A 10,516-nucleotide genomic window follows, 5' to 3' on the forward strand; every position below is an offset into this window, starting at 1 on the left:
CATTAAATGACAAGCAGGTTTACTATCTGACATGAAAATTAGATGCGTTTAATAATCCTTTGTACCCAATAATTGGAGCCAGATATGATGTGATTTTGTTGGTAAATATAGGCCAAAGTGCATTTGAGGATGCCCCGGCCAATGATCAAAGGGTGGCTGAAACATGCTTCAAGAGGCCACCTTTTCCTAGTCCTCAAAATCCTTTTTCCTAGTCCTCAAAAAGCACTAGGTGTCTTATATGAAGACAATGGTGATATTTTCTCGATGGGTAAACTTGATTCACAATGGCTATGAAATGTTGACTCCTCAAATACACATGATGGTGCAGCTGAAATGCCCACCTTCTAAGGTTGATTCTGAGTTCTTTGAGATTGCCCTCAATGCAAATAAGTAAATACAGAACTTATCCATATATGGGATTCTTTTCCAAATGCATCATAGTAGAGTTTTATTTTTGTCTCATTATACTTCTTTGGTTCATCTCTTCGTTTCTGAGATTGGTAAGGATATCCAATTTTGAAGCCCAGACCCTCCCCTGTTATCTCTTCTATCTAGAAAATATTATATAGGTATGTGTGTGTGTTTCATTGGAAGGTAATGTCTTATGTATAGTACTCCTGATTCTAGTGGCAGCTGGCTTGGTTTCAATTTTCATCCCAAATCGATCATGGGACGAGAATGGAATTGAAGAATTGTGATTGGTCATTTAAACAACTAGGCGATGCTCATTTCCTTTTTGGAATAACATCCAAAATATTAAATGCACACTGCAAATTGGTGACATGATTCACGAGGATCATGACATGTTCTCTCTTTTATACATTCAAAAATGCAATTCCAACAATAAAAGGTTGCAATTTCACCAACAATTACATGGTTGGATTCTAGTAATAGTTGCAATTACAAATCCAAAAAATGGCATGTTTAAACTTATCTCTTTAAAATTTTGATTTAAAAGCATGTACTGCAATGCTCTGTATCTGTTAGATAATGGAAAACGATAATTCATAGAAACAAAACTAATTTTCCATTTGTAGTCATCATGAAACATAATAATAATGATCCTAAATGAAAATATGTCTAACATACTAATCTACTACTTCTTGTGATAAAATGACAAGTAGTCTAGCTCCTATTATTCTTTTATATAGACAAGCATTAGAAGTAGTTGCTAGCTTCAATAGAGAAAAAGCCATACTGATCATTATTTTTGGAAGAACATATATATCATAGAGCCAAAGGACAATCACAAAAGCTTCCCTACACCATATAAGCAAGGAGAGCTAGCATATCCAATGTGACTCTGATCTTAAGAATAGTAGTGATTTTTATAAACATTTACATATATTTCCATTCACTCTAAATCTAACCAACAAAAATATCAGTTCATACAAGAAAGCTGAAATGAAAGTGTAACGATTATTTTCGGTAGATTTGTACCTTTATGAAGATGTGGTACAAAGATATGGAGAAACATGTTCCTCATATTCTTTGGGATTACCCTCCGGATTTTGAAGAAAACATTCAATTGAAAAATACTAGAGGGGCACCCCATGATCTTCTCCTATGAGAGAAATATTAGCCATTATTCGTCCTATCCAAGGACCCATCTTGAACATGTGCCCAGTGAACCCGTGCCCTGAGAATCCATAGGCAATTAAAATATGGGAATTGGATGTTGTTGACATCTCAGTCTTTGTCAATGGCAAGAAATTCAAATCTTCTTCTAATAAAGAATAAGACGTTGGCTGGCCGACCAACCCATCCATCTGATGAGGTGAGATTTTTTTCCTCCTTTGTTAGTGAATGGAAGGAAAAGCCTCCAGCAGCTTACCTTAATAACCCTTCCCGAAATGACCAAATACATTTTCATTATTATAATAAAAAACATAATAAAGAATAAGACGCTAGCTGACCAACCATTCCATCCATTGGATGAGGAGAGATGTTTGTCCTCCTCTGTTAGTGAATGGAAGGAAAAGCCTCCAACAACTTACTTTAATAACCCTTCCAGAAATGACCAGATACGTTTTCATTATTATAATAAAAAACATAATAAATAGATGATCACCCTTTGCATCTAGATAAAAGAAGTTGAGTCCATCTCTAGATTCGCCTTTTCAACATGCAAGGATAGGAATTTTTTGAAAGGTAATAGAAAAAGGTAATGGGAGATAGTGCTCAGATAAGGGCATCGAGTGAACTACCCTCTATTCTGGAAATAGCCCCCTACATGCGCTCACAGGAGGAGCTTCAAGTTTGAAAGGTTCAGGACTATTCTTTTCTTTGGAATGGAGAGACCAAGCTCCAGCTAGAGAAATATTCTTTTTTATTCCAAGGAAGAAGTGTAAGAGGCCCATATCCATCATGGAAAACTGTCATGTAAAGCAATTTTGAGTACAGAAATGACTGAGGTTGAACTACGTATTATTAGTAGAGCATCTACATAGAGCATTATGATCAACAGAGAGTCAAATGTTTTCAACATATAAACACTACGATCATATTTGCAACCTATTATTAGTAGAGAATCTATATAGAGCATTATGATCAACAGAGAGTCAAATGTTTTCAACATATAAACACTACGGTCATATTTCCATCAAATGAATCTTTGAGAAAGTAAATAAGAATCCATTTCTTCATACCAAGCTCTTATTGTCCAGTTGAGGCCATTAAGTAGATTTCCAAAGTCTTCATACAAGATATGGATTTTGTACATACCCTTGTGGTTCCTCCATGTAGAGCCATATTATGCTGACAGGCCCTAAAACATTCCATCGCCACTTTCACAAGGCAATGTCTGTTTCCAAAAGGTGTAGCCAATCATGGTTGAAAATAACCAGCCTGCCAATGGGCCATAAATGGACGTGGGTTGTATATGCCCACCGTTGGATTTTGGTAGGCCAGTGATCCAACAACTGGCATATACAGCCCTTGCATTTATGGCCCATGGGCAAGCTGGTTATTTGTTACCGCCAAACATGGTGCACGATCTATTTTGGAGTTGCATAGTTGTTTAAGAGTGCTAGGAGAATTTATTGAATACATGGCCATCAATCGTCATCAAAAATGGTTTATTGGAGAGTTGTTTATTGGGGGAGATGAATTCCTTGTACATTCTGATTCTGGGGAGTTTGGAGGTGTGTCAGAATTATTCAATTGCAGGTTTTATTGAAACTTTGATGTGATGCTATCTTAAGTTGCATATCAAAATATTTAGCAAAGTGTTCTTGTATGATGTGCCTTTCTGTTCGATTGACACACACTCTGATTTGAAGGTTCTTTCATTAACTTTCAGATAGATGTTCTGACATACACCTTTCTTTACCATATTCTTTACTTATATAAGCAATAAACAAGGTTCAAAAGGCTTCAACCCATGGGAAAATGTTGCTTGATTGTCAACTAATTTACCTATTTGTCGTTAAGTGTCAGATTCCATTGTGTATAAGAGGCATTCCAATCTACTTGTGCAAAATCCCTTGATGTCTCCTATTGTATCAATGAAAATTACATGTTCTTTTCTTCTACTTTCCACAAACCCTATAAAAGTAATAATGAATGGCAGATGTGTACTTCTAATGTGACAAATTTTGGTGGGCATAAGCAATGTGGTCCATTTTCTTATGTTTGGTGGTCTATTACGTAGGCTCGTTGTTGGTTATTTTTTGGATCATTCTTAAGGGATACAATAGAATTTTGAGTTCAAATATAAAGAGAACAATGCATGGATTGATCATGGATCTCTCGATTATAGGGCTTGCCTGTTCAAAGCATGAAAACCACTCTGTGTATCTAGATCATGCTACCTCGAGCAATAACTCTAATTAAAAGGTAACAACTGGAAAATCTATTTGGATTTTGTATCATTATATTGTGATATAAACATCAAATTGAATGGAAAACTATTAGATGGATGCAATAGAAATGAATTCAAAGTTTATATGAATGGATCATGGATTTTTCTATTATAAGTCCCATTACATGTGTCACCTGCTAGTTAAAAGCATCAAAATCACTCTTTGTTTCTAAGACATACTCCCTTCAGCATTAACCCTAATTAAGAGGCATACAGTTGGAATTTCTATTTGGATTTTGTATCATTGTACTATGGTATAAGCATCCAATTGAATTGTCATTATCCTCTTTTCACCTTAAACGTTTGCAAATATTCCTCTTTTCACCTTAAGTTATTTGACAAAAATGGATTTACCATTTACACTCATATCGTACTAAACTCTTCTCGGAAATATACCAATCATTATTGATTATATTCAAATGTTAATTAAATTTATACTCTAGATAGAGGAATCATGGAAGAGCATGGCGCCTTTTGCCAATGTAACCAACGATGTATAACGTTCTTGTCACCTAAAAAAATAATTCACCATCTATGTGAGTGATATAGTGAACCAGAATTTAAACCCTGAAACATAAACAAAATTAACCATATTAGCTCTCTCGAAGACCACCCACTTCACATCTCACGGTGAAACAATGCATTTTACAGGCACGGTTTTATGATTCATGAGCTGAAGAGAGATGACTTCCAAGGGCTCCATCTCTTTGATGTTTCTTGAAAAAACATAATCAACTTTCCCACATGATTAAATGGCACACTTTATTAACGGAAGCCTCTTATTTCGTGTTAATAACATGAGTAAGCCTCCTGCATTTGAAGCTAAGTAGTTTGTCATATATCAGCCATGCAAAACTTATAAAATGGGGATTGCCAGTACCAGATCCTTTCAAATTTGCAAGGCCCCAATAATCTAGGTGATATGTTACATGATACCAAGTTGATGCCTGGCACTTTGCTTGTCAGTAGAGCTGGTTGTAGTGTTCTGGTAATCATCATAGCTATTTTCAAATCACCCCCTACAATGTTCTGAGAGACCTTATTGTACACATGATGGTTTCCTTTAGATCTCTATGCTTCCTATTACCATGGAATGTTGACAAAGTTATGATGTTTCCGCTGATAATCTCTGCAACCCATAATAATCCATCAATGATGCCAACTTATAGCCATATCATTTTTGCGCATTGGAGCTTCATTGAGGTAGATTTTAAATCTGTCAATATCCAAATCATTGTCATATGCCTTCCAAACAACTTCCTCTGTGAATGAGCTTATACAAAGAGTCTGTGATGCTTGTACACGTTTTGATTCATATGTTGGTTTATCCTCTTTCTCCATGAAATGAAGAAATTATTTTTGGTGTAAATTGGCAGGAACCTCTGGAGGAATACCAATTTTCGGAAAATCAACTGCTTTTGAAAATATCTCGCCTAATTGTAGACAACTTGCACTCTGAGCCATACTCCACTGTTGGTCAGAAAATGTAGTATGAGAATTGGCTATCATTCCCAAGTTGTCATTCATCATATAATTCACAAAATACTCTTCAACCTACTCCATCATCAAACACAATCATATAATATAATGCACAGATCAATTATAGTGTTTAAGCTTAAACAAGTATAAGAAAGCAATATAGGTAATTTGTCTTGAATGAAGGCCAACAATTTCTTTTCATAGAAACATTGGCTTAATTAAAGTAAGCGTGGATAAAGAAAAAGATCATATTCACAAAGTTAGTATTTTAATATTCCATAAATGTGTCCTAAGTCTAAACAGCTCATAACATGAAGCCAAAAAATGTACGAATAATGCAAGGATTCATATATTTTAATGAGATGGGGTCAATGGGGTTAGTAGCATACTGTTCGATAATATCTCAGTGAAAAGTTACTAAAGAATCCTAAATTCTAGTAAAAAAAAATAATAAAACCTAAGGGGATGCTTGCAAGACAATATCCAATGGGGAATAGTATTGGTAAATGTTTGAAAAGAAATGTAGTAAGCATTCTTGTTTTAATTTTTTTTTGGGAACATTGTTTTGATTAGTTTTCTCAAAATTTGGTGAAATTTTAGAAGATTTTTTGGAATGGTAAATATTAGTGATTGAGATTAAACAATCCATGTTTAAGGGGATTTTTCAAAAAGTTGAACCCATTTATACATTCAAAAATGCAATTCCAACAATAAAAGGTTGCAATTTCACCAACAATTACACGGCTGGATTCTAGTAATAGTTGCAATTACAAATCCCAAAAATGGCATGTTTAAACTTATCTCTTTGAAAATTTGATTTAAAATCATGTACTGCAATGCTCTGTATATGTTAGATAATGGAAAATGACAATTCATAAAAACCAAACTAAGTTTCCATCTTCACTCATCATGAAACATTATCATAATGATCCTGAATGAAAATATGTTTAACATACTAATCTATTGTTGCTTCCGATAAAATGACAATCACTCCAAGCTCCTTTGATTCTTTTGATTCATTTACATAGACAAGCATTTGATGCAGTTGGTAGCTTCAGTAGAGAAAAAGGCATAGTGATTTTATTTTTGGAAGAGCATATATATCATAGAGCCAAAGGACTATAACAAAAGATTCCCTACACCATATAAGCAAGGAGAGCTAGCATATCTACTGTAACTCTGATGTTAAAAAGAGTAGTGATTGTTATAAACATTTACATATACTCCCATTCACTCTAAATCTAACCCACATAAAATGCCAGTTCATCAAGGAAAGTTGAAATAAACAATATCAAATTCAAGTAGTGTAACGATTATTTTCAGTAGATTTGTACCTTTATGAGGATGTGGTAAAAAAATAAGGAGGAAATTGTTCCTCATATTCTTTGGGATTACCCTGCAGATTCGAAAGAAAATATTCAATTGAAAAATATTACAAGGGAACACCATGAGCTTCTCCTGAGAGAGAAAGATCAGCCATTATCCGTCCTATCAATGGACCCATCTTGAACCCATGCCCAGAGAATCTAGAGGTGATTAAAATAGGGGAATTGGATGTTATTGACATCTTAGTCTTTCCCAATGGCAAGAAATTCACATATTCTTCTAATAAAGAATAAGATGTTGGTTGGTCGGCCCGCCCATCCATATGATGAAGAGAGTTGTTTGTCCTCCTCTAATAGTGAATGGAAGGAAAATCCTCCACCCACTTACGTTAATAACCCTTCCTGAAATGGCCAGATACATTTTCATTATTATAATATAAAACATAACAAAGAGACAATTTCCCTTTCCATCTAGATAGAAGAAGCTGAATCCATATCTATATTTTCTTTTTCAACATCCAAGAATAGGAAGATTTTGAAAGGTAGAAAAGGGTAATGGGAGATCGCACTTGGATAAGGGCATTGCTCGAACCATCCTCTATTCGGGAAATAACCTCCTGTGTAAAGGCACTGGGCCTTTATGAGTTGGTGTTCCAAATGTAACCAAACGTTTTTGCCTGGTTCAAAATGCAAAGGGGATCAATGTGCATCAGGGCACTACTTATATCATTGTTGGGACAATTGAAGGGCTTCAGATACATTGGCATGACTTCGAGCTAATGAGTGAAGAAAAGAGAGGCCAAAGGACTGCTCACGTTGTTGACGACATACACTAGAAAAGCTCTGAAAACCCTCTTTGGTTGAATATAATTCTACCTTTTCTCTCCATGTCCTCTTTGCCTAGATCTTGATTTGGGGGCGAAGATTTGATCCCCAGACTTCTGGATGGCTTGACCTTGGGTCCATATATCTTGGGCTATGCTTGATCTCTGACACTTTACAATAAGCGTGGGAAAGATCGAACATGAAATTATCTAGGTAGTCATACAGATTGGTACATGGCACGGTGTCATGTACGGTGTAGAGAACATACACAGTAGCCAAGGCAATTGGGAAGAAGAGCATGCAGACCATAAAATTCTTTCCCATGGAACTGTAGATGACCTCCAGCTTCAACAGTCTCATAACCATGGAGGCTTTTATGAGCTTCTGCTATGAGGAAAATATAAATCATTATCCGTCCTATCAAAGGACCCATCTTGAGCCTGTGGCCAGAGAATCCATAGGTGATTAAAATATGGGACTTGGATGCTGGTGACATCTTAATATTTGTCAATGGAGAGGAAATCAATAATGAAATCCTCATCATGGAACATATGTATATTGAATACATGAAACTGCCATCGACAACAAGGCTTTCTAACATAACCATTCCTCTGAAACTTTCATCCAACCAAGGGCTTACCTTCTACCTCAATGCATCCGGATCAAGAAACAAGGCCCTCTTGTCTAGGTCACATGGGTAACCTGCATGAATTGAGACTTGGAGCAATCTTGGGTATTCTAAGGAGGGTGTCCCATAGAGGTAATGGTCATTGTAAGATGAAAAGGTGGGGAATCCATTCTCTAGCAAAAAGCTCTGAAAGCTCTAAAAACCCTCGTTTGAAAACCGTCTTCGATTGAATAGAATTCTACCTTCTCTCTCCATCTCTTATCTGCCAAGATCTTGATTTGGGGCGAAGACTCGATCCCTAGACCTCTGGATGGCCTGACCATAGGTCCATATATCTTGATCTTGAATGCTTATCAATGAGAATGGGTGAAATCGACCATGAAATTATGTAGTTGGACACTTTGCAATGAGAACAGGAGAAATCAACCATGAAATTATCGGAGCACCTAGACATATTGGTACATGGCACCGTGTCGGCATAGAGAACAGACACAATAGCCAGGGTAATTGCGAAGAAGAGCACAGAGCATGAACTTCTTGAACTTCTTATCCACGCCCATGCAATTGTACTTCTTGACTTCTTGAACTTCTTTCCCATGCCCACACAGATGTAGATGACCTCCTACTTGAACAGTCTCGCAACAATAGAGGCTACTAAACTTTCACCCACATGGGTAGTTAACTATAGAAAACTATTTGGAAAAGATGCATGAGAGTCGTCTGTGCGATTGGAAAATGGTTTGAGTAGCAACTGTCATTCAATTCAAATCAAGGGATAATCATAACTCAATCGTCTAACAAAAGATTCAATGGAAGAGATTCTGACACGAAGGAAGCTAGGATAGTTATTTTTAGAGGGGCATGCCTTACGGCATAAAAAGGAATATTCGTTAAGAAAATACAATTTTTCACTTATATAATAGTCATAAAAAGGAATATTCGTTGCGAGTGAAAGGAGCCATTTCTATGAAGGACTTAAGACACATTTCATGAAATTAAGATGAAATATCATCATAAGGTACTTGTATTCATATAAATGGAGGTCAAATGTAATTAGCATGGTTATGGAGGGGAGAAGAGTAGAAAGCCATGATTGTTGTTAAAATCCGATTAGATGGAATTACTCTTGTCATGGAAGAGAATATTATAATAAACCCACCTTTGTTTTTTGTACTTCTAGCAGATGACATGCAAAGAAACTATCGTGTAGATAAGTGAAGGTTTGAGCCATTTAAGGGAGAATATATCATGTAATTAAAGGTAATTTGTCAAAGATAATTTAAGTTTTGGTATCTGATGTTGCGGAGGTTCTCATTGGATATGGTGTTGATTATAAATTGATTCACTTTTGACTTAAAAATTAAACAAGTAATTGCTAAAGTAATATAATTTTTAAAATATTTTAATTCTATTTTTTTTAGAATTTGATGTACTTACTAGGTTTGAATCTTATTGTATAATCATAGTTTCCATTGCCTATTGGGTTGACAACCCTCAATTCTCTAAGAATTGGTAGAAGCCTCCCCTATGCCTTCACACATGTCCATCTAAATGTGTATATGGGGATCTAATCCACAAGGACTAACTAGACAAAGAGATGATGCTTAAGAGTTTTAGGCAGAGGTCATCCAGCAGACCAGTCCCATGCAGAGCCACAGAGGCTTCATGCAATCAAGGCATATGGGAGTCATGGATGGGTTCAATGGCCAAGAAGACTCACAAGTTTGAACATTAAGTAAATCAAAGGATCACCTCATAAACCTACCTCATAGTGCATTTTTTGGATGTGATTGGATAACAATGTTGAACCTGTATTTCTGGGAGCAATGACAAAAACCTACGGTAACCTACAAGCCTGGAATTTTACGTCCTGGCATATTTTTTTGTTTCAAAGCGTATTTGACTACAGGTAAAAGAAAATTATGTCTATTTCGACGTGTGGTATACCTCTGCAACCCATAAAAACAAAGTCTAATTTTATAGGTGAAACGTAAAAATCTATAATGGTTCTATTTCATAGGAGTGGGAACATGAGACAGTTACACAAGATAGTTTGAACATTTAAATGCTTTGGCCTCCCACTGCCTACTATCCTGGTACTGACCACTAATGACAGCAACTCTTGACCTACCATCTGCGACGCTGCCCATATGAATGATACCCAAAATTAATTTGGATTTACCATTGTGATTTGGTATTGGCTTCTACCTCAATGGAAATGAATATGGTTTTGAAGTTTTCCTTGACTCCATGCCAAACCTAATACGATGAGACGTGCTAATTGCAATCTTACAATTCTTACCTATTCCATGATCCATATTGGTTAATCAGACGATATGCTACTGTATCAGATGGAATGTATGCCCCGGCTAAGTTGGTGGGTTTGTATTGGAATTT

General features: G+C 36.0%; 1 pseudogene; it reads right to left on the minus strand.

The window, feature by feature from the left end:
• Positions 1-6,677: 6,677 nt before the first annotated feature.
• Positions 6,678-8,717, minus strand: LOC149194804 (putative sarcosine oxidase; annotated as a pseudogene).
• Between the last annotated feature and the right edge of the window lie 1,799 nt (positions 8,718-10,516).

The sequence above is a fragment of the Pinus tabuliformis genome, chromosome 2_2, assembly GCF_031772625.1.
Source record: "Pinus tabuliformis cultivar Carrire ecotype Pingquan chromosome 2_2, CPIR1, whole genome shotgun sequence".
Taxonomy (NCBI): domain Eukaryota; kingdom Viridiplantae; phylum Streptophyta; class Pinopsida; order Pinales; family Pinaceae; genus Pinus; species Pinus tabuliformis.